General features: G+C 43.1%; 1 long non-coding RNA gene across 1 annotated transcript; it reads left to right on the top strand.

The window, feature by feature from the left end:
- Positions 1-1,473: 1,473 nt before the first annotated feature.
- On the top strand, positions 1,474-7,857 carry LOC310922276. Its single transcript, XR_014592375.1, has 3 exons — positions 1,474-1,580; positions 4,254-4,468; positions 5,748-7,857. It is a non-coding gene; the product is annotated as an uncharacterized lncRNA (long non-coding RNA).
- The last annotated feature ends 19,970 nt before the right edge of the window (positions 7,858-27,827 follow it).

Below are 27,827 nucleotides of genomic sequence, written 5' to 3'. Positions count from 1 at the left end.
TTGTTTAAAGTGTCCTGTCTCGCCACATCAGAAGCAAGTGATGCTAGCTGGTTTGTTGGGACGTGGAGTTTTGTTGCTGTGGCTGTGATTATTGATTTTCCCACCTGACAAGGCAGCTGCAATGAGGTGTCCTTGTTGCTGCATTGCATCATGCATGGCTGCTGTGAATGCTGCAGTTTGGTTATTTTGCTCAGCTCGGGTGGCCCTCACTAGCATTTTGTCCACAGGACTGCCTTGAGGTAATGTGGCCAAAATAGCTCTTGTGTGTGAATTGGCATTCTCGAAGGCAAGAGAACGGAATAAATGTTCTTGCACTTCTGGTGACACATATGGTGCATCTTTTAAAGCAGCTGACAATCTGTCTATAAATTGACCATACGGTTCTGTTGTGCCTTGTTTTATTGTAGAATAGGGTGCTGGCTTCTTTTTATCTGGAGCCAGAAGCAAGGTTCTGTGGGCCAGCAATTGAGACAGTTGATGCATCTCCATGGGATAGGTAAGTTGTACATTTGCTGTAGCATATGGTCCTTGCCCTGTCAGCATGTCTGGTTGAAGTCCATAAATAGGGTCCCCTAATACTTTATGTTTATTGGCTTCTTCAATTGCCAAACGCTTCCACTCTCTCTCGAAAATCAAAAATTGTGAGGATGTCAGCAGCAGAGATGCAATACACGTAGAATCAGCAGGGCAAAGGACATCAGCTGTAAATATGTATTGAATTATATTTCTTGCTGTCTCAGATCGAATCCCATATGTGGTAACAGTCTGTTTGGCTTGTTGGAGGACCTTCCACTCATGGGGTTCCCAGGACGCTGTGCCATTGCCGATAATGACAGGGCAGGCTACAGAGCTGGCAGCCTGCCAATCTCCATCTAGAATAGCATCTTTAACAATTGCAGCCCAGCGTCTCTCAATTGGGTTTTTTGGAATCGCTGGCAGCAACACCTGCTGTGCTGAAGGAAAAACCGATGAGGCAGGAGGAACTGTTGGTGAGGATGGGAGGGGGTTGCGTTCCCCCTGAGCCCAAGGCTGAGGAATTGCAGATGTTTGTTTTTCCAACTGATGTGACAGTCCAGCGAGCTTAGCTATTATTTGTTGTAATTCATTTGCACGCTGTACTCTTCCCCGTGACTGCTGTTTTCTGCAGGACTTGGAGGCGGGACCTTCAATCTCTGAGGCTTCTGACTCTGAGTCAGAAGGGAGGGGACATTCTGCTGCTGTGGTGTGATGTGGCCGTGCTGGTGCCTCTGCCGCTGCAGCTTCTGCCGCCGTTGTTGCTGTGTGAGGCTCCCCCGCGCAGGGAGGAGGGGGGTCCGTGCTGCCTCGCTCTGTGCCACCTCGCTCCCGTCTCCGCCTTGCACTCTGCCCCCTTGCTTCATCCCCTGGGTCAGCCCTGCTCCGCCCTTGGCTCTGCCTGACTCCTCGTCTTTCACCATGCCCCCAGAGTGGAGCAGTTGAGCCACTTCCTGTTCACTCTCAGTCTGTCTTGGCATCGGCAGGGAAACTTCCTCCACCTGAGTCATGTGATCCAGTCCATCCTGCAAGGTCGGACTGACCTGCGCCACTGTGCCCTTCATGGGGTGAGTATTATAAATGCCAAAGAAATTTACGACTTTGGAGGGTTTCTGGATTACTTTTCTTTCGTCCCCCGCCCCTTCAAGAGCCTGAATGGTGGCCTCGGCAGCTTTTTTCTCGGTGGAGACAGTTTGCAAGGTATTTAAAACCTTTTTCCACACAGCGCCGAGCTCCTGAGCAATTTTTCTGTCTTTTCCACCTCCAATTGCACAATCCCATAAAAGATCCCCTATTTCACGTCATTCTGTAGCGCTAAACACTAAAGATGGTTTATTTAACTTTCCTCTCTTCTTGGCCCACAGGGTTAACTGTTCTAAGTCACTTTCTTTCAGATTTTCACCTCTTTTAGAGATAATATTTAAAAGAAGCCACGTCACTGCTTTTATTTCACCATCCATGATGCCTTTCTCAGCCTTTGTTTCCCACTGTGGCTTACCTTCTCCCACGACGTGGCGCTGTTACTCTTTGTTTGAGACAGGCGAGCCACACTCCAACTTCCCAACTCCGAAATCTCAGCTCTGGTCGACTTGGGGCCAAGTGAAGTCTTCCTGTATTTAAACGAGCTCTTCCCGTATTTAAACGAATATTAAAAAACGCATCAAAGCTAACACATTAGAATAAAATAAAATAAAATAAAATAAAATAAAATAAAATCCCGCATTTAAGTGAACAAAATCCCGCATTTAAGCAAAACACTGCATCTAAGCAAAGGCTCTCTGGCTTCGGGCACCAGATAAAAGCAAGGGAAACCCTTAAAATAATGGGAAGTTGGACGAGAGCAAACGCAGATCCAATCACTATGATTAATGCTACGTTCTCCATTTATTTCATCTAAAATGGCAGGTTATATACACTTCTATATAGTTTACAATTGCAGTTACTTTTTCATTGGCATACAGCACAGGAAAAATGCAAACATTGTTTTACTTGTTCCTTAAGGTGGCTAAAGTGTGCACACTAATAACTATACTTATTAACCTTTAGAAAACCCACTGTCTCTCGTTAACACCTTAACATCTAATTTTAACTGCGTCACAAGCCTCACAGACTAATTTCTAACTGCGCCACAGGCTTCACAGGCCTCAGAGTGAGGCCCAGGCTGGGATAGTTCAAACCTCATTCCAAATATAGATCATGCCCTCGTTCTCTAAGAAACTCTGCTACAGCAGTCTGCTCGGAGGAGCTGGTGAGTGATGAGACATCTTGTATTGATTCTTTCATGGAAAACAGGAGGGAGCAGCAGGTTTTGTAATGGCAAATCAGATGGCAGTCTGCCACGGCACACAGCAGTGCCATGCCAAGGAAGATGCAAAGAAATTCAGGGCTGGTCCTGCACAGGCTGCAGAAAAAGGGTGTGGCAACATTCCCATCACTTGCAGGGAGAACCTGCTGGCACTGCAGGGACCTGACTTTCTGCTTGGGCAGGAAGGGGAAACCTTGCCCAGTAGCAGTTTGTGCCTTCTCTTAATGGCTCCTGCCCTCCAATACCTCAAGGTGTGTTTCACAAGGTTCTGGCATTTGGTCTCCCCCCACTTTGCTGGGTGAGTGCTAAGTCAGATCTGACTTGAAAGTCCATTTTAAATTGGGTTAATAAATTGCAATCTTAGCTGAGTGGGAAATATGAGGAACATCATGACAATACATTTTTTCTTGTAAGAATGTGCATTGTTTTCATTTTTCAATGAAATTAGTATTGAACTTGAGCAAGGTTTTTGCAAGAAACCAAACATGGATAAATGCAAATTACTGGAAAAACTTCCAAATAATATTCTAGACCTCCAAGATATCAAGCTAACAGAAGGTATGGCACCAGATACTTCAGTGACACAGTGAATCACAGTCAAAATAGTTCTAATTAGATAATGCTCAAGTTGCATATCTGAAGAAGCGATTAGGTTATTTTAGTGCATCCTGCACATCTGGTCATCTTAAAGGTTTTTTATTGTTGATGAATTTTGCAAGTCCTTCCAAATTCTCTATCAAATAAACTATTCTCAAAGCCTGCACTTAGGTTTATAGCTAGGTAAGTAACCAGTGAATAATGTGGCAGGTTTTACCTGTCTATGCGCTGTTACCACATCAAAGCAGTTCACAGTATCTCATGGAAAGAAGCACAAATCAGTCTAGAGTTGAAAAGTTGGTGCTGTAATTCATGTAAGTTATGAGATGACCTCTACCACCTGTTTATACTTTTTTAAGCTATGCCAAACAGTGTGAGTAGTTTGAATGGTGAACAAACCCAATACCAGAGCTTATCCTCATCCACAGCAGTGCATCAAATAATAGGTCATGGAAAGATATCTGCAGTTGCACACGGTCTGTCTGACTCCCAGGTGTAAAATCTGCTGTTATAAAAAAATTATACAAGGATGATCAGATGATGAATTGCAAATACAAAATACCTGTCTTGGGTTTTGTAACAAAAAAAAAATGTTTATTCTATTCCATCTGTTGAAACCCGGTTAGAGAGATTTTTCTTTATCTATTGTAACTCCAGAAGAGAAGGGGTAACTGCCTTCTCTGATAACAAGGCAGCTGTTAAAACCAGGTGGAACATTGTTTCTTATCTCTGTTCACTCTTCCACTACCCCCATAAAAATATCTTTGGTTAATGGACCATTAAAGCTCACCAATGAAATGACACATTACATCATCCTATTGTAAAATGCTCTACCCAGGGAGGAGGAGCCAAACCATTTTCACCCATATAAAAAGGAGCCACAAGCATCACCAGGCACTCCAGTGTTTCCATGGGACTCCCAAAGAAAGACCGAACTCATTTCTGGACCCCTGGCTCCACAGGACCATCTCTGCTTCCAACAGGACCACATCTGCCACTTCAGGAGGGCTTACTTTTGGACTGTTTCCAACATCCTGACCTACAGGGCATCAGGTTGTATTTCTGACTCTGTCAGGGTTTTCTAAGATTTCTTGTTTGTAGTGGTGTGGTTTTAGTTTTATCCGTTTTATGTATGTATTTGTTCCTTGTATTAAGTTCATTTTTATAAGTTATAATGGTTTGCCCCATGCCACTCATGTTCCATCCTTATTGGTTTCATCCCAACCCCAGTTATATGTCAGTCAGAAGTTATCCAGCCCCTGGGTCTTGTCTGTCACTTTGGGGTCTCTCCCAAAAGTCTGGAAAGTTCCAGGAAGAACTCCAAGTGATTGGACAAGACTTCAGCTGTCTCCCCACCCGAGTTATTAATTTGTTACAATGTATGTCATTTATCCAGAGAGCCATGCCCCTTTGGCCCCTGATTTGTCCCCAGTTAGACCCATCCCTGAGTTCCTCCCCCCAATAAAAGGTGTTGCATTCGGGGGTTCCCGAAGCCTTTTTTTCCCTTGCTTTCCCCCCGCTGCTTCTGCTAAGGGGTATCTTCTGGGGCAGATACTCTGATGAATAAAGCCAGCAGTTAACCCAGAACAGCCTCCTCTTTTTCCTGCCGTCGTTGCTTCACTCCTTCAAGCAAGACAAGAACTCGCAGGGGTCGGTGAGGTTCACCCTGCTACCAAGCCGTACCCTCTTACTGTCGAGGTGTCAGGGCTAGCCAAGGCAGAGAAAGACACCTCTACACTTGTTTGTTTGTTTGCTTATTCTTTTGTACTACATTTGTATTTTTAATATCCCTAGTAAAGAACTGCTATACCTATTCCCAAAATCTTTGCCTGACAGCCTTTTAATTGCAAATTTATAATAATTTGGAAAGGGGAGGGGGGGCTTACATTCCAAGGGAGACTCTAATCTTCCCTGGAAGATACCTGTCTATCTAAACCAAGACAATACCATTCAGAATTTGCTTTTGCTGCTGTACCCGGTAAGCAACATTAGGGACGGGGCAGATTTTATGTAATTTGGAACTCACTAATTCTTGTAAACAAACAGAGTTAGAAATAAATATTATTTGCAAATAGTATTTATAAATCCAAAATCAGATGATAGTATTCTTTTGAAAAGTACATTGTTTTCTTCCTTTAAAATAAAATCTGAGATATGCAGATTTTACTTTAAAGTTTTTGCCAGTTTCATTGACATGTTGAGGGCTTATTGATTTATTCTTAGGACATGTTTGTAATTGATCAGGAGCATTAGAGAGGCAGGTAGCTGTATGGCCAGACAGATAACTATGCCACATAAATCATCTGCACTTCTTTTTTTTTTTTTTTTTCAGAGAATGCACAAGATGTTGTACCGCATATTTTATACCTCTTGCCTGATGCAACACTGCATGTGAAAGAAGTAGAAATAATTGCAAGTAAAATTTCTGATATTATAGAGCTTGCAGATGTGAGTGTGACACTTGCAGAGACTGTATTATCTATACTAGACTATATTCTGATGCAAGAAATAGAAGATGAGAACTTAAGAAAAATAGCCAATAGCTAAGTAAGATAACTTGCCTAGAAGAGGTTTCCTAAGCTGAAATGGCACCATGGCATAATTTATTCAGTCTATTAAAATATCATCACCAGAGCTAGCAATTTCTGTACTTCAATCTTAAGCATAATTTGAGGCTCTTACCAGCAGAAATTGGTTATTGTGTGGTCAAAGGTGCTTTTAGCAGAACCAGTTCTGCAGAAGTCCCCATTCCAGTGTTGTTTCCTGTGGGCATCCAAGCCTGGAGGCAGCTCAAGGACTGCTCAGCTGCCATCTCTTCTCGCAAGGATCTTTGTGGCTCAGAAGGGAGGGCTGTGGGCAGGTCAGCCTGGAGACACAACTCTTTCACCCTCTACCCTTGCCAATAAAGACTTTTTAAACACAGCTACTCAATGTTAGTCTTCACGATCTATATTTAGGATCCTGCATCCATGATGTGCTTCTCACATGCTAAAACTGAGGTTCTTAGCTTTAAAAACACCTTTCTTCTTTGAGGCTGTGTTGGTTTAGCACAGATGGTGAGGTGTAATTGGTGGTTTCCTTTGAATTGACAACCAAAATAGCCAATTGCATGCAGGGATACACCTCTGGGTCACACAGCCCTAAAACCTAGAGAGAAGCCTGGGATTGCTCTCTTCCTTCCTCCCTCACAGGATGTAAGGCAGTCCGGGCTCTCTCCTTGGAGGGAGCTGGGATGGCCCGATCTGCCTGGGCCTTCACGGGAGGCCCACCTGGCCTGGTGACTCCCAGGATGGGGGAGGGGATGATGTGCCCCCATCTCAGCACAGATCGGTTTTAAGCAGCTGTAAAACACCCTTCAGCTCTCCCTATGGGGGGAGCTGGCCTGAGGCCTGGCCGTGGGCCTGGGCCCTTTTCCCCAGCAGGGGGAGGAGAGCCTGCAGCCTGCAGCTGCTCCAAGCTGGGCCCACCCTGAATGAGACCAAGGGGTGGGGGCAAGGAGCCTTTCATCAGCTGGGCTACTTTGAGATCTGCTAGCCTGAGTTTTTCCCCATTCCCAGGGCTTTTGAAAACCCTGACTGCCTCAGCAGAGACCACATGACCACCGCAGGCCTGGGCAAGCTTTAACTCTTTCCTGCCAGGAGATGGGACTTCCAAAGCACTGGCTCTTCCCAGAGTGAGAATAGACAAAGTGATTGAGCATAGAGAAGACTTAGCATAACAGTCAGATGGAGAGAGTGAGAAAGGGATTAATTAGAGGAAAGATGAAGGAGTTGCCTGCTGGCAAGACTTTCTTGTTTGAGCTATGGAAGTGAACTCTGTTGGTATATTGTCCTTTAAATCATAGAAAATATGCATTTGGGGAGATGATTTGTGGATTTTTGAGGAAAAGTGTTTGTGATGGACTGTATGGTCCCATGAAATGCCTGAACAAAGAGAGAAAGATGAGAAGCTCCTGCACCAGTGAAAGAAGTGAGAAGACATCTCTGTTCCTTGAGATGAAGAATCCTTTGCCTTGAAGTTACTTATCTTTAAAAGGTGACACCCCAGATGCCTGAGTTCCACGACCCATAAGCAGCTTGGGAAACTGCTAATGGGAGGAGACCACATGGAAGCAGGTTTCCCCAGGTGGCTGTTTCTGTGAGAGTTACGACCCACAAGAGAACTTTTTCTAAGTTATCAGTAGAAAAATTCCATGGTAAACAAGACACTCCTCTCCTGAAGAATTGATGAAAGACTATATTTAAATGGTGAAACTGACTGAATGTCACAGGTTTTATCTCTATGTTATTTGTAGAAAAGTGGACACTTGTGGAGGGAGGAGAAGAGTTTTGAAAGTTTCATTTTTTCTTTATTTTCCTTACTGTGTGTTAATAAACTGAAAAAAATGAAATTTGGAAAACTGAAACCTTTAATTGTCATATAATAAGTGTATTAATATCCTATATGTTTATTTTGTAAAAAGCCACCTCCGTGCCCCCCCCTAGAGAGGGAAGGGGGGGGGCAGTGAAGGGGGAGTTGCCTGGTCGCTTGGAAACCGCCCGCAGGCCCCTCCCCCAGACCCCAAAAGTGGGCTGCATGCCGCCCTGAAAGAGGGGGAGTCTGCACCTCCCAGACCTCGGACCACCTTAAAAACAAACCTCAAGAACTCCATTCAAAGAAGCCCAGCACTGCGAGCTCCCCACCCCCCCCACGCCGGAGCGGCTGGCGCTGCCGCCGCCAGAGTGAAAGAGAGAGAGAAGCCGGCCGTTCCCCCGTGCCACCGCGGAGCTAGCTTCCAGTGTCCCCGAGACTGCCGGGCCCAGCGCTGCCCACCGCAGAGACCCCGGCCGCCCGCAGCCGCCGCCACCAAGACCGAGAGAGAGGGGCCGGCCGCTCCCTCCCAAGCCCGGCACGGGAGACCCCGGCCGCCCGCAGCCGCCGCCGCCGGAGCGGGAAAAAGAGGGGCCGGCCGCTCCCCCTCAAGCCCGGCACAGGGAATTCCAGCCCCCGCAAAGCCGCCTTCCCCCGGCGTGGCTGCAGCCGCCATGCCGCCCGCCCAGCTCGAGTCCAGTCGCAGAAAAACCCCAAAGCCCGCACGTGGCTCAGCCCGCCCGCAGCCAGCCGCCGCTGCTGGATGGCGCGTCCACAAGCCCGCAAAGCCATGTCCCCGAGCGCGCCCAAACCGCCGCCCCGCTCCAAGAAAGGGGAACCCACGCCAGCCACATCTAACAGCCCTGGTGCTGCCCAGCCCCGAAACCTCCAAAACGCCATATTGAATGCCATGAGAGCCCGCAGCCCCTGCTGCCCAAAAGCCCACCCCCGCATGCAAATCAAAGACCCCGAAGTGCATCTCGAGACCCCTTTTAACACCAGAAACCCCTTATAAAAATAAAACTAAGTAAAATTAAAACACACAAGAACCAATGCTAAGCCGGGTAGACCCTAAAGTATCGAAAGAACTGATTTCTCCAGTTTTTCTTACTAGCTGTAAGTTAAAAGTGCCAAACCAGAAATGAGACCCCCGAAGAAAACAAAAGAAACTCAGAACTTTGAGATTACTCCCGGCGAGAGGCGGGTTCTCCAGCTCTGTTGAACTGCCTGCAGCAGAGCTGATAAGGACTCTCCTCCTCCACGGCGCATGGGCGGCCAAAAACCCCTCGAGCAACCATCATAAGAGCTGATTAATAAAGGCATTTTAAAGAGATTAATATTATCTCTGCCCATTTTATTCATAACATAAACTATCTGTTTACTTTTAAGTTGAGCCTGTTTTGCCTTTTTCTCCCAAAATCCTATCTCCCAGCTGGCAAACAAAATTCAGCGAATGTGAAACCACCACAGAGGCCTTAAAGGGAACTCAGCTGCCTGGTTTTGAATGTCTGAGCAGAACACTGTCCAGAGCAGTGCAGCCAGCCTTGACAAGGGCAAATGCAAGAACACAGTGTTTACCCATTCAGAGCTTTGCTGGAAAAGCCCCTGAGGTGGTGAGGAGTTGGAGGGTGGACTTCCAGAGGTTTCTACCAGACTAAATTGTTCTGGCTCCAATATTTCATCTCCTGGTACTATTAGATGATTGGAAACAATCAAATTAGCAGATTTTACAAGTTACTGCCTTACAGACAAAGTGCAGTTTTTGACTGGGTGTGGATTTTAACTCAGGTCTTCTCAGAACATCCTTCTTTGGTCCCTACAGGAGGGTATCTTCCGCCTGCCAGAGGCCACTGAATCATGCCAACTCAACTGCTTGCCATCACCTGTGCCTGTGTAGACAAAGTGCCATCTACCCCAAAATGGACCCATTCTGCTCTAGTGCTTGCTCCTTGTGATCATAAATCAGAGCAAAGGCTTTTAGTCTCTTGGGTGTGTTATGAAGCCAGCAGAACATTTCAAGAGCTGTATTTTTTTTCTTTCTGTTGCTCTTGTTGAAGCATCCTGAAGATGACTGAGGAGATGGGCTATAAGGTTACCTACACAGAGAGAAATATGTCAGTCATTACCACATCCTTGGCCCTCTTGGTGCTGCATCCAGATCCCAGACTGTTTGGAGGACTGGCCTTTGGCATTACCTCCTACAACAGAGGTGTGTATCTCAAGGTGAGAGCAAAGTATCACCTCAGGGGCCTCTGACTAAACCAGACAATCCTCCTGCTCTTTTGTCTCATTTTGAATTTGACCTGAGGATGGCACCTCTGAGCATGTAATCTTTCTCCTGCAGATCCGTGTACAAGAAAACCCTTTCAAAAAGGCTTTGGCCTCAGTGTTTTTGCCAAAATCCCTGAAGAACTTCATAGGGATCAAGTACTCTGACCCAGACAAGCGTTCAAAGATCCAGTTCAAGTTTTTTGGCACTACTTCACTTTTTCTGGTAACTATGACTCACAGCAAACCCTAACACAGCAGGAATGGGCTCAGCTGTTCTCAGCACTGAGGCATTAATTTAGAAGAATTAAAGACTGTAGTCAAAATAGATAGTGCTGAGATAATGTAGCTAGGACTTCCCTTTTGCTAACAGAAGCCAGACTGAAGGAACTGATAATTCTTGGAAGGAACTGATAAATCAGAGAAGCTGTCAAACTAGGCTTTTGCATCCTGAATAATCAATAGACCCCATGAACACAATACAATCATAAATCAAACAGTCCTGGGAAAAAACAGGATTTAGCTGTCACGAACACTAAAGGTTAAAAAGTCAGAGCTGAGGAAGACAATCTTACTTCATCATTTTGGGACCCCACCCTATAAAAAAGACCACTGACCCATTTCAAAGAACAAACTACGCATGCTTGATGGCTTTTTGGGCTAATTACCATACGAAGCGGGGGGGGGGGGGGGGGGAGGGGGGGGGGGAAATGGGAGGTACCAGAGTTATGAATATGCATTTGTAGTTTGTGTATTCAATACTCCTGTAGATAAAAGACCCTGTGATGATCTGTAAATTGCGCATGTGTTTCTAAGAGCCATCCCACACGCTGCCCGGCGTCGTAATAAACATACACTTTCTAACTTTAAACTGTTAAAGAGTCTTTGTCTGTCATAGTTGGATATTGGTATTAGATCAATATCCATAGTTTTTTTAATAAATCAGCACCTACCAAAGAAATCCCAACAGCATCATCTGTTCTGGGCACATTAGCATTAGACTGATGGAAGGATGTGCAGGCAAAATGTACTCAGGCAGCAAAACCTCTGAAGCAAGGATGCTCTGAGAGGTGCCTGTAGACCTTAGACTTTTTTTCATTTTCTGTAGCTGATGTTATTCTAGTCCTCTGTTCTGCAGGAAAAGAACATACCCTAACCTCTGATAGTAAGGATGATGCGTAGCATATGCCAAACATCACAAAAGTAATTTCAAGACTTATGTCTCCATTAAAATAATATAGCAGCATGATGTGCAGGATTTATGACTATTCTAGTACTTACTGTATTTTCTTAAGGAAAGGTGGGTATAATTAAGAAATGGAGACATTTCTTTGAAATGATGGCTCGTACAGTGTGCTAAACAATGCTTTGCACAACAAAGGAGCATTCACAGTTGTCTCCTGTCTAATGAGCTTAATGATGTACAATCAAATGTTTAAATGTACTGAAACAATTAGACAGATTTCTCAATCCAGCTGGTGCATATGAAACTCAGTTCTGCTTCAGCTGATGTGGAGACTGTCCTTGAGCTGCAGCTAACTACATTTTTTAATGATGTAGCAAGTAGCTAAATTATATCAGTCATCCTATTGAGTTTAGCTGATCACCATTGCAAGGAATACAGTTTAAAAAAAAATGAGAGCAGGGCAGAGATTGGATTCATTTTGCATGTGTGTGTTTTTCCCCTGCAGGATGACAGTTTAATGATGGAGAGGTTATACACTTATGTTGTGAGTGCCAGCATTGAAAAGGCATCAATTCAGAACCTTAACGAACTCGTGACTGTCACTCTCCACCACATAGACCAGAAAAGGGTAGGATGTGTTCATTTCATCAGGGACGGGGTCAGGCAAAGCTGACTTTACTTACCCTTTCAATAAACTGGGAACAGGACAAATAAACTTAAAACATTTTGCTGCCTGACCTCTCCATCATACATGGACCCAAACATTGACTGACCACACAGATCTCAGTGTTTAATAATTCCTGCAGGTCACTAAAGCTTGTGTCTCCACTCTAAATCCATGCTTAGTAACAAGGGACATTGTTATTGTTTCCTTGTTCTGATCTAGACATTTTTTTTTTCAAGGAATAGTTTATTTGCCAGAAAATAGTGGGTTTTGGATTGGACTGAAATGATTTATCCTTGATCTGAATTTGGAAAATAGGTTGTCACCAAAAGAGAGGAACTTTAAAAAAACCCAAAACCTTGCAAAAATGTTTTCAAAATCAAATTGCTTTGCTTTATTTCAAAATGGTGTTTCAAAAAGTTAGTCTACTGTATTTTTAAATGAGCATGGGTCAAACTTGTTGATTGAATTCCTCCTTAGCATTTTTGTGCTGCCAGTGTTTAAGGTCCAGCCTCCACATGAGTATATTACAAACCCAAGGCAGAAGAAAATTATTCAATAAGATGAACTTGGTTAAAGTTCGAATTAATGAGGACTTGTAATTGCTGCTCTCATGGCAAAATGTTCTTTCCATTCAGCAAATATATACCCAGAAATTTCATCAGGATATCCCCTCTCTTCTGTCATTTTTACTCCACTAGGCCATCTGGCACCTTTCAGATTTTTTCCTTGACCTTTAAAAATTATCTTAATTAAATATTTAATGAGTTATCCAAACCTACATCTTTGGCTCTGTACCTAATTATATTTGACAGTCTACAAATCACACATCTTAACAGCTTATCTGTTAGGCTGGCTTCCTGTAAACTCTGTGCATTATTAAACTTTATTAATGATATAATAATTATAAAAGTAAATTAATCTGTGCCTTGGAAAAGTTTGCTGCAGCATTATGAGTAATATTTTAAATGAGGTAGCCAGATTAATAAACAAAAGCAAATTTTATTTCGCTACAAAAAGTGATCTCGGAAAGCCACAATAAAAAGGGACAACACGGATCCTGGGGTCGGTATTGGGTGAACCTCAGTTTGGCCTCTATTGCACCGAACCTTCCCCGTTCACAAATCCGCTGCTGAGGGGTTAGTTTTTATACAGTTCATTTCCCCTAAGAGAGGGTTCTTTGTCCCCTTTTGCTCAGTTCGCATATTCATGTGTCTTCTTTTCTGAGTTTGGTTTTCCGAGAAACAGTTTTCTGGGCAGGGATGAGAGCTTATGGGAATTCGGCATTGGGATGCACACCCTTGATGACTCCGATTGTCTTATCACAGATGCATATCGGGTATCAATCACCAGGGTGTAGTCTGACCCAGCCCTGGTAACGATCCATCTCCGACTGCAGCCACTCTTTTCTGTTGTAAATTCGTATTTTCCTCGGTGCCGACCGTGCTTCACAATTGCCAATCAGTGTTCCCTGGTAGCCACTTGAGATTTTCCAATTTTAGATTCTTTAATTTCTAAGCACAAATTACTTTATATATATAGATCATATATAACAAGTAATAAACTAGAATGTCCCCAAGAGAAATCATTGCATTGAATATCCATTTACGTCTGTTCAGCTCTCACTTGTCTTCCCTGCCTGGTTTCAGAGAGGGCAATTTCTGAAATTCTAAAGTAAAAGTTTCTTGTAGGGTTTTTTAAAATGTATAAAATCTCAGGTTTTTATTCCAGGTCTTAGTCATAACTTTTGAATTTCACCAGTAATTTGGTGTGACATCTCAGGCATCACATTGATTTATTAAAAAACTATGGACATTGATCTAATACCAATATCCAACTATGACGGACAAAGACTCTCTAACAGTTTAAAGTTAGAAAGTGTATGTTTATTACGACGCCGGGCAGCGTGCGGGATAGCTCCCAGAAACGCACGCGCGCAATTTACAGATCATCACAGGGCCTTTTATCTACAGAAGTATTGAATACACAAACTACAAATGCATATTCATAGCTCTGATACCTCCCATTCCCCGCTTCGTATGGTAATTAGCCCAAAAAGCCATCAAGCATGCGTAGTTTGTTCTTTGAAATGGGTCGGTGGTCTTTTTTATAGGGTGGGGTCCCAAAATGATGAAGTAAGATTGTCTTCCTCAGCTCTGACTTTTTAACCTTTAGTGTTTGTGACAGCTAAATCCTGTTTTTCCCAGGACTGTTTGATTTATGATTGTATTGTATTCATGGGGTCTATTGATTATTCAGGATGCAGAAGCCCTCGTTTGACAGCTCCTCTGATTGATCGGTTCCTTCCAAGGATTATCAGTTCTTTCAGTCTGGCTTCTGTTAGCAAAAGGGAAGTCCTAGCTACATTATCTCAGCACTATCTATTTTGACTACAGTCTTTAATTCTTCTAAATCTATGCCTCATTTTCCCCACTTCTCCTTTTAAAGTGAGTAAATTCTTTTACTCAAAAGTGTCTTCCTCATCAATCCAATCTGTACAGCTAGTGTCTCTTAAGACCAAGCCATACGCTTTTGATAATGAGGTTAAGGCTGCTATTCGTCGTAGCATCCTCTAGTTCCAAACAAGCATCACAACAGATAAAACTAAACTTATACTAACCAAAATAAGCAACACAACTATAGGGTGGACTAAGGCATTTAGTATACCAGTTGCTGTTGGAGACCACCCAAAAGGCACATCCCACTAATGATGGGATAAATGTTCCTCAAGCCTCTTAAATACTCCTTTGATGGTTTCTGTGTTACAGTTAATTGTAATTAATGTCCTTCTTTCTTAATTTTCTTTAAGATTTCTTTCAATCTGGGATGTTCCTAGGGATACAGGCAGTATCTTACAGGAGCCCGATAGGAAAAATCACATCCCTTAATTCTAACAAAATTGCAAACACACAAATTGAATTGGGTTACAACTTGGTTGTCTATTTTTATAATGCAGCATGCTGTCTTTGGACAGACACAACCTTGCCCTGTATACACCAGTGAAGTTTTCTATTTGTCTCAAAGTGACAGATCCTAACTGTCTTCTTGCAGTACAGGGCTCTAGATTAACAGTTTGCTATTTTTTTTCAATTTCTTGTGCTCACATTCGGTGTTCAGAAGGGTACAATACAGTTCCCTCATGATTTAATCTTTAGGGGACTATTGGCATGTATCGTTAAAACAAAGGCTGTCACTGTACTAGTCACAGGATTATAGGTGAACTCCTAACCCTGTTTCTAGCACCCCAGTGAGAGATCTCTAGATGACACCTGGGGATCACAGCCTTTCTATTACAGGTACTCTTTTATTGCACACCCCTCTATTTTGAGTCTAAATGGAGGACATTTCCTTCCCATAACCCTTAGCATCTTATTTAAAGCCTTACGAGAGTAAGCATCATAAGCTTTTCTTTGGCACCTGTTTATCTCAGTCACATTGTACTTATGCAGTATTGCATTGACCCTTGTTATGGTTAAGCTTATTACAGCAATAATTACAACTTTCCACATAGTGTCTATAATAACTATTAGTCCATCTATTTGTGGTTCCGAGTGAGTTTCACGGTGGTCTTTTAGTTCATCTTCGCCTGGTGTGATCTTCCAGATTCCTTTTGGAGCTTTCTTCACTCGGGAGTGATGGATCCAGGCCTTCTGTTCTTTGATCTTGATTGCAGTGAAAGTAGTAAGAAGCATCTGGAATGCTCCTTCTCACTGTGGTTCCAAGAACTTTTCTGCAAAAGACTTAATTTCTAGGTTGTCTAATTTTTGTTTTGAGCTCCAGCCACATATTTCTTAATTTCTCTATTTAGGGCCACCATATACTTGTGGTCCTTTATCTGGGGATATGGTGGCTGGAACTCTACCCCCAGTACTTTTGCAACCGTGCTTTGGTTACTTCTCAGGCTTTAGCCATTCTAGTAGGCAAGGCTTCTGGCCATCCTGAAAAGGTATCAGTTAACACCAATAGGTAACGATATCCCCCCTTCCTGGGCAGCTCTGTAAAATCAACTTGTTATTGTTGCCCAGGTCTACAGCCTTTCCCAATTTGTCTCATTTTAGGCTTTGGTGTATTTTTGGAATTAGTTTGGAGGCAAAGACTACACTGACGGGTTACCTGTATCACTGTACCTTGTAACTTTCTGGCCACAATTCTTTCTTTCAAATAATTATACAAGATGTCTATTCCCCAGTGTGTTTTCCCATGTTCTCTTTACACTAATGGCCATAACAAATAGGATGGTCTTTTTCTCTGTCATGGCCCACCCTTCCTGATTATAATTTGCTTTTTCTGCTTTAATAAGTTTCTTACCCTTTATATTATATACTGGCTTACCTTTCAGCACTATCTATTTTGAAGTGCTGCCTCAATTGTCTCATCGGGTACCTCACCTTTAGCTGCGTCTTTTGCCTCTCTGTCCGCCAGCATATTCTTCCAATTAGAGCTCACTTTTTGATGCGATCTGTGCCATCCTCTCAAGTAGCTGCACAGCATCTAGCAGCTTTAGGATTTTTTCCAAATGGCTCTGTGTGCAAGGACTACCTCAAAGGCATACCTTGAGTAAATGTCCAGCCTTCTGTGCAGAGGTGTTGGTGGGCAATGGTCCAGACTCTATTACCTCTCTGCTGATGGTAACTGCATACCCAGCATGCCTCTTTCCACTGACAACGTTCTGTCAGTAACCCAGGTCTCAGCATTCTCAATCGGAGTGTCCTTCAGATCCAGGTGACTGGAGTAGGTGGTTTCGATGGTCTCCAGGCGGTCGTGGATCACTGGTTCTCCTATACTCCCGCTGAGGAAGGAAGCTGGGTTCACAATGTTAGTTACCACAATCTTAACATCGTCTTGTTAGGAATCTCTGTGGGGAGATCTAATGTCCTCCTTTTCTTCAAGGACTGCAGACATTGTATGGGACACTAGCACAGGCATCTTCTGGCCTAGAGTGAATTCTGAGGCACTCTGGCCATCCTTTAGGAGCCGTGTACTCACGTCTAGAAGTCCCAGGGCTGGAGCTGACATGACAGCCTTCTTTAGCTGGTCAAAGGCCTGAAACCCAGGTAAATGACTATTTGCCTCATCAGCTGGGCTTTCTTCTGGGATCTGCAAGCCCAAAAAGTTTAGGAGGCTTACCGTCCGGTCCACTCATGTTCTCTGGACCTGGGTAGCTGTTAGGAGGTCTTCTGCATACTGGAGCAATTGTTTGCAAGCTGCTCCCCAAATATCTTCCACTTTGAGGTTCTCCTGTGCAAGGACCACTTCAAAGGACTCAAATGAAAAGATTTTCTGGCTGGCTTTATGGAGAGGGAGGCAAAAGAAAGCATCTGCACATCTAAAATAGTAAATGAGTTAAGATATAAGGGTTAGCAACTACTGAATACAAGCCTTCAGTTATCTTGTCAACAGCTAAGTTATGACTTGTCAGGCTTCTTTACTGGCACGATAGGAGTGTTGAAATTAAACTGACACTCCTTCAGTATCTTTAAAAAGTTTTCTTTGCCCTGCCAGCATGTCAGGAGCCTACACTCCAGGAAACACCTAATCTATTTTCTTTTTTTATTATTTTTTTTTTTTTTTTTTTTTTTCTTATAAACAACAAACAGCCTATTCACCCACAGATGTTTTTCTATTGAACAGCACACTGATTAAAATCACACTATCAGTTATGCGGTCAGAAATTACAGCGCTCTCCGTGACACCCTCCAGTCACGGCCCAAGCACATCCCCCCCCGAATTCCTCTGCTTTTCAGCAGAGATATCCTTCCGCAGATCGGCGGGGGTTTTAAAATCTCTTAAAAACAAAAACACTTACAACACAAGCTTTCACAATTTACACACATACGGTAGAAAACTCAAACAATCACAATTAAAAACAAAAACACTTACAACACAAACTTTCACAATTCACACACATACGGTACACAAATTAAGCACTAAAGAAAACCCAAACAGACACGAATACACACACATCCAGCGTTCGCGACCGCAACTCAAAACGGGACCCTGTTCACCTCAAAAATTCAGGCTAGCCTCTCAGATTATGAATTACCAAAGTGCACCTTTAAACCATGGATGGAGCTACTACGCTCCCGACATCAATAGCTCTGTGCTGCCGCTGCTTTCCTCCTTGAATGCAGCCCACAGTGACCAGCTTTACCTGGACAAACCAAACATGGAGCCACTACGCCCCCAATACAGCATCTCTATGCTGCTGCTGCTTTCCCTCCCTGGAATGCAGCCAACAAGTGACCAGCTTTACCTGGACAAACCAAAGATGGAGCCACTACGCCCCCAATACAGCATCTCTATGCTGCTGCTGCTTTCCCCCCTGGAATGCAGCCAACAAGTGACCAGCTCTACCTGGAACACAACAACACAACAACAATACTCCTCGGAGATTCCAAAACCCAGGCCTCTGCTTTGCATAAGACGTCTCTTATGACTTATAAGCCGCCTCTATTCAAAGGTACCTTCATTCAATACATTTTTCTTTAAACATACCTTTTGTCCGTAGTCCAGGAGGTTCCGGTCTTTCCCCGGGTGGACGGTAAGGTCTGAGGAGCCCTCACCCTGAAAACTCCGGGCAGGCGCCTTGAGGGGTCCTAGACCCCACCGGCCCCACGGCCAGAAAGAGCAGTTCTCCTGCCTGGCTCGCCAAAATGATTTATTAAAAAACTATGGACATTGATCTAATACCAATATCCAACTATGACGGACAAAGACTCTCTAACAGTTTAAAGTTAGAAAGTGTATGTTTATTACGACGCCGGGCAGCGTGCGGGATAGCTCCCAGAAACGCACGCGCGCAATTTACAGATCATCACAGGGCCTTTTATCTACAGAAGTATTGAATACACAAACTACAAATGCATATTCATAGCTCTGATACCTCCCATTCCCCGCTTCGTATGGTAATTAGCCCAAAAAGCCATCAAGCATGCGTAGTTTGTTCTTTGAAATGGGTCGGTGGTCTTTTTAATGGGGTGGGGTCCCAAAATGATGAAGTAAGATTGTCTTCCTCAGCTCTGACTTTTTAACCTTTAGTGTTTGTGACAGCTAAATCCTGTTTTTCCCAGGACTGTTTGATTTATGATTGTATTGTATTCATGGGGTCTATTGATTATTCAGGATGCAGAAGCCCTCGTTTGACAGCTCCTCTGATTGATCGGTTCCTTCCAAGGATTATCAGTTCTTTCAGTCTGGCTTCTGTTAGCAAAAGGGAAGTCCTAGCTACATTATCTCAGCACTATCTATTTTGACTACAGTCTTTAATTCTTCTAAATCTATGCCTCAACATGAACCCAATGAGATTAGACACAGGAATTGGTCTAAGGTAAACGATTTGTCAGATTTGCTGCTGTTCTTAAAAATACAATAATTTGTCCTTCAAATACAAGGTTTTGAAAGATACAGGTGTCTCGGTTTGGAAAGACAGGTATCTGCCAGGGAAAGCTGGCGTTTCCCTTTGAACGGAGAATGTAAACCACCCCACTCCACTCCCCTTTTTTCCAATTATAAATTTGCAGTTAGAGGCTGTCAGGCAAAGATTTGGGAGTAGGAATAGCAGTTCTTTAGTAGTATGTATAACAAAGCAAACAGAAACAACAACTACAGCATTAATAACAAAACAGTACCAAGAACCTTGAGGGCTTTGCTTCACAAAAAAAAAAAAAAAAAAAAAAAAAAAAAACCCAAAACGGGGCAGTTTTGGTCTCAGTGCCCCTGCAGGACCCTCAGAGCACCAGGCTGGAACAGTGGAAAGTCCTGGGCTGGTAACTGGAACGGCAGGGTGTCTCCAGCAGGCAGGGGCAGGGTGTCCCGGCAGGACGGGGGGTGCAGGGTCACACCGTAGCAAAAAGAGCAGTGCCAAAGAAGCGGCGACGGCAGGGCTGTCCCAGTTCCTGCAGGGCAGATGGAGAAAGCTCAGAATTCCAGGGCAGGTGAGCAGATGATGGCAGACCTCCCAGGACTGGATCCCTCCAGCAACCATGAACTCCTCCCACAGCAAGCAGCAGCTCAAGCCCTTCTCTCTCCCCAAACGCCGAAAAACAGAGAGTGAAGCTGTCTCCAGCTCCCTCCTTTACCTGCCCCAACACTTGAGTTATCTCCCCCTCCAAGCTTTGGCCATCTCTTTGTTTTGGTCAAGTATCCTTAAGTACCCAACACTTAGTCTCCTTAGTAACTGGGGAAAAAATTCTTTAGAGTAAAAAGGACCAAACCTAACCCCCAACAGCAGGTAAAACTGGAAAAATCACTGACTCAAAGGATTTCCCTTGGTAAAGAGGAAGGCAAATAGTGGGACTCTGCCAGTTTAGTGCCATGCATGAGATGGCCAATATCCTGGCTGGCTCCCCAAACCCAAGTGTCCAGCTGCCCCTGACCTCGTGGCATCTCCACTCACCCACAGACTCCCTGCAGCACTGCACACACAATCACAGACATGAGTGGGCTTTGCTGCCAAGCAGCACTGCAGGGGAAATCAAATCCAAGTGTCTTGGTTATACACCCCAATTAGAGGTGAGGTACACCATCTTCAAGTGCAGAGTGCAGATGTCCTGAATAAAGGTCACAGACTCCTTTCTTCGGTTTCCAGGGCAATGCAACAGTGCACTGCATCTTTTGGGACAAACAGTAAGTGTTACTTCCCAAGCTAGCTCTGTCCCCAGCACCACAGAAGCTTTGGCTTCTTGATATTGCACCTTGAAACTTGAGTTTGTGCTGCTGCTTTGTGTTGATGTCAACACCTCGGTACTCAGTGTTATCCCCAGGGATATTGGTATGGCATTGTGCAGTGCTGCATCTATATGAATAAGAATACTTCGCCTAAGAAAAAGGCAGAAATGCAATGAAATGTCAGATGAATTCTTACTGTGACTTCAGGGAATACAGTAGGGGCTTTGCTGGGGTCGGGTCTTTAAAATGACTCAGTCACCACACAGAGAGATAATTGTGAATTGGGTTAACTCAGAGCATGTGGGAGAGGTTTCCTCTGCAATTACTAGGAGTAGAAATTATTTGTTTCTTTTTAATCAGAAGCTTAGCTTCTGAATATGTGATGCACATCACATAGTCATAACGTTCAGTCTTACCAGGGAAGATCTGCATTTTTCAGTGCTGCACTCTGCCTAAACAAATCATCTGCCCTGTGCGTGTTTCTTTTCTTCTGCTTCCACATCCTCCAGCACAATCTAGCCCAGCACTAGGTTCTTTCTTTTCTCTTTTCCTTTTCCTTTTCCTTTTCCTTTTCCTCATTCTTTCTTTCTCTTTCTTTCTTTCTTTCTTTCTTTCTTTCTTTCTTTCTTTCTTTCTTTCTTTCTTGATATATAAATGACTTTAAATATTTCTTCATTCTACCAAAAGCTTTCATCTAAATTTTGAGGTTCTCAGGTAACTACAGAAGATTTGTTTCAGTGTGAAATCGCACTTGTGTACTGCTAAATGACCCTGCAATCTGTACTAACTTGAGCTCGTCTTCACACACCCTGTGTGCTGCAGAGCTATAAATGATGAAGGATGACTAACTCTGCTTAAAAATCCTTTTTCTCTATAACATCAATGGACTGGGTGGTTGGAATACATCAGGGTGTGAAATAGAATATACAGATATGAATTACACAATCTGTTTTTGTAACCATCTTATGCATTTTGGACTCCTACTGGTGAGTACTCCATGAATCATCTCCCAGAAAGTCCTGTGGCACTAAACAAAGTTGTCACTAGTTTTGGAGAAGAGATGGGCAATCCATATTGTCGTGGTTTGAAAGCAAAATGAGTGAGAGGCTCCAAGTCAGAAATACAATTTAATAAGAAGAAAGGTAAAAAGGTAAAAAATAAAATAAAATAAATGCAATAACACAAAGGACCACTGACAGAGTCAGAATACGACCTGAGCAGGGTGGTGGAAGCAGTCCAGATGAGGTGGTCTTCCTGAAGCAGTGATCCTGTAGAAAGGTCTGGTAGCTCTGGTCCTCTGGGAATCCAGTAGGTAAGGGCTCCTCATACTGTCCCAAATCCCAGATTATATCCAAGTGAGAATGCTTTGTCCCTCCCCCTGGGTGGAGCATCTCACAATGGGATGATGAATTGTGAAGTGGGTCCTTGATGGCCCATTAAACAGAGATAACTCCTGGAGGGAGTTACCTGTGAGTCATGGGCAAGGCGTTGATGGGCCATTAGCAGAAGATAGCCCAAAAGCAGGGGTCCTGGGAAGAACACTGCACCACCTGGTTTTAACAGTTCATCAAGATGGTGATAGAATAAATACTTTGTGTACATCCTACACTACAACCCAGGACATAAATCTATACAAGCTCTTAGATATCTGCAATGTTGCCAAAATCAGCTATAACAAAAAAACCAGTTATAATATTTTAATGGTGTAAAGTCCTTTAAATGTCACTTGCTTCAAGGCAATTTTATTTTATAGATGTAGTTTGTACTTTGCAGTGTAGCTTAATCAACTTTAATGTGTTATTTACTGTGTTGGAAGTACTATGTTGAATTTATTAACTGCCATCAACAACTAATGACATTAAATCTTTTTGAAAGTTTTATCTATGCTCCATCAGAAAGTGGAGTTCAGTATAAATATGGGTATATGTCATTATCTATCACCTCTCATTTCTCTGTGATACAGAGAAAACTGCCTCTAAAAGCAAAATGTCAAAAGCTAGGATGACTGCCTGAAAATGGGCTGCAACAAAGGCAAAGAGATAGGTGGGTTCTAAGCAAACCAAATAGATTAAATTTTCTATTCCCATTAGGACACAGCCCACAGGATGGGGTGAGGCCCCACCTTTGCCTTTGGATGCTTCCCCTAGAGGTCAGCATGACCCAGAGACAAAAGCCCTCCTGGGAGTAAAATTGTGGCTTTACAGAAAGGAATTTAGATGGTTCCGATTTCAGACACTTGCTCAAGTTTTCATTCAAGCAAGAATTCAGTCTGATTTTCAGATCACACCTCTCACTGTCACTTTGGTAATCAGCACAGCTACAGGTCTTCAACAGCATCATCCATGGGACATCAGAGATGTAGGTTACTAGTCTGAGGTTCAAAATTTCAAGAAATAGAAGAGAAGCTGTGTCAGGGAACAACAAAATCCTCTCAATGTTCCTCCTGGCAGCAGCTGTGGAGAAGCAGGGCCCAGCCTTCTGTCTGATTTTGCAGTGGTGCTTTCTGGACAGCGAGGATCTACCACGCTCTAAGACATTTATCAGGTTTGTGCAGTTTCCAAGCATGGTACCTGCCACTGAAACAAAGTAGTTTCTCCTACAAAGCGAGTCCCAGTAGAATAATTTTGGTAAGATCCTGGAATTCATGTTCAATTTGTGGTTTCTGAAGAATGGCTTCCCTAGCTTCATAACTTATTGCTGGATACCTTAAATACTGCTGGTTAATTTACCATTTACTAGTTTGGATATTCTGTGTGACTATACAATAAGAAACACAAAAATATATTAATCTCCAAAAGTAGCAATAAGCAGAACAGTAATTTCTCAATGTGAAAGTGTGGAAGGGAATTTTCTAAATCTGTCTTGGCAAACAACTGTGTTTCTTTATCTTGTAACACAGGACTTGGCCTGGACAGAAATAGATGTCACACATGATCATATATTAACTCTGATAAGCTATGCAGGATGTGGTGCTTCTTCCCTTTTTTTGGGAATAACACTCATGACATATCTAACTCTTAAGTCTTGTTGGAATCCAGGGCATCCCCTTGGATGACCTGGGACCCGAGGAAGGGAATTTGAGCACTGGACAGGGGGATGTGGAGCTGGTCCAGGGGGTTTGGAGACCTTGGCACAGAGCCCAGGAAGACACTGGGTTTGATTTTAGTCCATGTAAGAGGCTTCCGACACTGAGAGAGGAATTACAAACCACAAAGGGGTGAAAATAGTAGTTAAGCACAGCACAAGATGGAAAATTTAGTAGTTTTAGGGTTCATAGAATAGAGGTAAGTAGGGGGACAAAATGGAGGAATTAGGGTGGTGCCTTGAGTTCCTCTACTTCTTCCTCATTCTCCATCTTCTGAGGTGGTGATGACGCAAAGTAGTTAGAGTGGATTGGGTCAAAGTAGAAATGACCCTCTTAGTATAGGCACTAGGTATTGGTATGAAATTGTAAATAACAGACATGTAGTTATCTGTATAAAAGTAAAGCAACACCCCTTCGATGGTCAGTCGCTTCATGTCCCAGCCACTGTCCAGACCTCGGCTGAGAGTGGAGAGAATTTTGAGATATCAAATAATAAACAACACGAGAAACCTGAAAACAAGGCCTTGAGGACACCGCTTTTTTCTTGAGATGTGACTCAAGGCTTTTAGAGGGCCAAGGACTTTTAACAACCTAAATCTCGAGCGAGAAAACCAACCCAAGAAGTCTGATCCTTTTTCATACACTGATTTTAATATTTTGGCAAAAAGGAATTTGCAGCATTTATCAGAATGTGTGCTAATATTTGATGCTGTGATACATAAGAGGGAAGACTGAAAGCTGACAGTATAAATATTGCTTTATTTTGATGTCTGACTTGCAAAATTAGAGGGATTTGAATACTCATGCTTCAATACAAGCACCTGTCCGAACTGTTCAGCAATTTTTATGTTCCTAAATTTCACAAAATCATTGAATGCTTTGTATTGGAAGGGATTAATAAAAGGTCCTTACTAAAAGGTCCAACACCCTCCCATTGGGAGGGACACTTTCCACTAAACCATGTTGCTCCAGGCCCCATCCAACCTGACCTTGAATGCTTCCAGGGATGGGGCAGCCACAGCTTCTCTGGGCATCCTGTGCCAGAGCCTCACCACTCTCACACAAGTCTTTGGCAGAACCATTTCCCTGTGTGTCCAGGTGCCGAGTAAAGCATACCTACTTCATAACCTTTGGTTGTAGAGTCTTTGTTCCATTTCAATGCCTACTTTGTGGTTACTGTCCTTGGAGTTGAGGGAAAGGACTCTGTGTATGCTATTGTCAATTTAGTGGTAAGTTATATTGGCTCCTAATCAAATACACTTAAACATATTCACAAAAGTTTCAACATTGCCTATACATATTCAGAACCTATCCCAGGCCTGCTCTCGCTTCATATGTTAATCAGCTTTTTGTTGGTCTGTGCTTGTGCATTATCTTCTGGTGGTCTTGGGTGGGAGTCACTGGATGAAGTAGGATAGTGTTCCTCAGGTGTCCCCTGAATGAATCTGGTTTCTGAGCAGGCCCTTTTGGTCTCTCACTGTCCTCTAAGGCTCCTGGGCATAGTCTAAACTAAAAATCCATTTTTTTCAAGTTTTTGAGCACTGGTTTCTGCTTATCAGTCTAAAACAAATGGGCAAGGTCCTGTTGTTGTATGGCTCAGGACTATCTGTTTTTAAAACACTTGATTACACAGGAAATTATAATCTGTTTAAATTTAGTTATAAGTTCCCTATATCAGCATCCCAACTGGTGAGAAAGCTCCACACATAAAAAACTGTTTATTCAACAAGCAGTGTTCACAAGCATAAAAAATTAATAATATTAAACAATAAAACCTCTCACCACTCTGAAGAGATGACAAAATTGAGAAAGTCCTTGCTGTGGAGTGTAGCTCAGCTCGCCCAGTCTTCTATCAGTCCCTCCGGTGCTGGAAAATGCCGTCCTGGGCCCCAGTGGGCTGCAGGCATGAGTTCTGGGTGTTTTCTGGGTTTTTCAGTCCAAAACAGGTTTAAACAGTTCCAAGAAAAAGAAGAGCCACAGTCCAGGGAACTTCTCTGCCTCAGCTAGCTGAAAACTAACTAAAAAGCAAAGGAGAGTTCTCTCTCGCTGTCCATCTGTAGACAGCACAGTCTGGGAGCAGAATGCTTGGAATGAGTGCAGTTTCTGAAAACAAACTGTGTGCTGCTTCTTTCTCCCCCTTCACTTTTGGAACCAGTCTTAAAGGTGTAGAACTTCATTTCCAGCATAAACAGAACAGTTGATTTGGGATACGAGCATCATAAAGTCACCCCAGGACAACCCATTTCCAGGGAACATGAAGAAGATTTCTGCTTTGTGAAAGTTTGGTGTAGCTTTTATAGTTTGTAAAGTAATGTGTCTGTCAGTCAGAAATTCCAGCTTATTTTTCCAGATCTCACTTCCACAGCAAGATGTCTATTGTCAACTGAAAGAATTACTCCCATGCCACCAAAATAACTCACTACAAGACAAGCTGTCCTGATTGAGTTATTTCACCAATTAGCAAGCTCATGTGCTGGGCAAGATGCCCTGAATTATTTTACCAGCTAACAAGCAACAGATAAGCTCTTCTGGGGTAAGATGCCCTTCTACAATATTAAAAGCCACTAAGAACCAGGAGGGATGGTGGTTAACAGAGCCAACAGGTTATAGTTTTGTCTCCTGTAATGAGGAAAATAATGGAAAAAGAACATAACAAAACCCATTGGGGAACTGAGTCCATGATATCTAGTCCCCAAAACTCTGTACTTAGTGTGGGAATGACTGAAATAGCAAAATCAGTAATAAAATGCACGATTTATTTAAGAAAACAATCCCATAAATAGGAAAAGACCACCTCCTGGAACAATTAAATAGAGAAATTCACCTGGAGATTTTTGGCAAATAGATTTCTCTGAATTACCCTGACAAAACATGTATAGTTAGATACTTTTTCTGGATGGATAGAGGCCTTTCCCTGTCGCACCAATAAAGCTAGGGAAGTGGTAAAAAGTAATGCCTAAAGAAATCATACTGAGATTTGGGATGCCACTTGAGATGTCTTCAGATAGAGGCCCACATTTTATAGCAGATGTGGTACAACAGCTGAGTAAAATCCTGTGTATAAAATGGGGCTTATGCACCCCTTGGTGACCACAGTCAAGTGCGAAAGTGGAAAGGATGAATCAGACTTTAAAGCAACAAATTATTAAAATGGGCCAAGAAACCTCTTTAAAATGGCCTCAGGCCTCTGGCTTTTTTGTGGGTCAGAATTCAGCCAAAGTCAAAAACTAAAGTCCCTATGAATTACTGTATGGATGGCCATATCAAACACAATCAATTCCAGGAGAAATACATTCAAAGGGAGAAACAAATTTAAATCTCTACCAGATTTCCTTAGGAAAAACTTTTGCTGGACTCCATCAGTTTATAACCCTATTGGGACCAGTTGCTTTGGATGCACTCATTTGTCTATATCAACCTGGGTATTCTGTATATGTAAAGACCTGGAACTCTGAACCCTTGAAGGAAAATTGGAAAGGACCTTTCCAAGTCCTCCTGGTAACCTACACTGTACTCAAGATGGAAGGAATTGAACCCTGGGTTCATCAAAAGTGGGTAAAACCAGAAACCAAACATTAAACACAGCAGAAACAAAACTAACACTGGGAAGTTGGGTTTTTTTTACATAAATTCCATTGTTGTAGGTATAGAATATTATTTTCTAGGGAGATGACAGAGGAGGTACAACTGACACCAAAGAAGGCTTCAAGCATCAGCATTTTATTGTTCTTCAGTACAACCTTTTATACCCTTCACCTTACATGCATTACACCTGTGTGCCCTCTCTGCCCTTCTGTGATTGGTCAGGTATATCTCAGCATTCCATGTTTCTTTGCCTTTAATACTGTTCACCTGTCCTACACAGTTGTAGCCCATTAGGGATGAGGCTCGGCCACAGCCCCATTCCCAATCACCACAAACTGTGCCCACAGGGCGATACTATTTAATGGATCTAGATGAAGATGATGAATAATTGCATATTTATAATAATAATAGAATCTGTGTTGTTAACCTCTGGGAATGGGAATAAGGCCTTAAAGTTAGTGCAAGATTTTGGCAGATTACAAAATGTAACCTCTATAACAGGTTGTTTGCCAACACCAACCTCTGCAGAAAATCCAGTTCCGTGGGGAGCATTAGTCAGCAATTTGACAAAATTTTGGGAACACGTGGGAAGGAAATAGTACCCATA

Source organism: Zosterops lateralis (genome assembly GCF_965231275.1).
Source record: "Zosterops lateralis genome assembly, chromosome: W".
NCBI lineage: Eukaryota > Metazoa > Chordata > Aves > Passeriformes > Zosteropidae > Zosterops > Zosterops lateralis.
The sequence above is the reverse complement of the archived record's forward strand: the minus strand, read 5'-3'. Positions and strand labels throughout refer to the sequence as shown.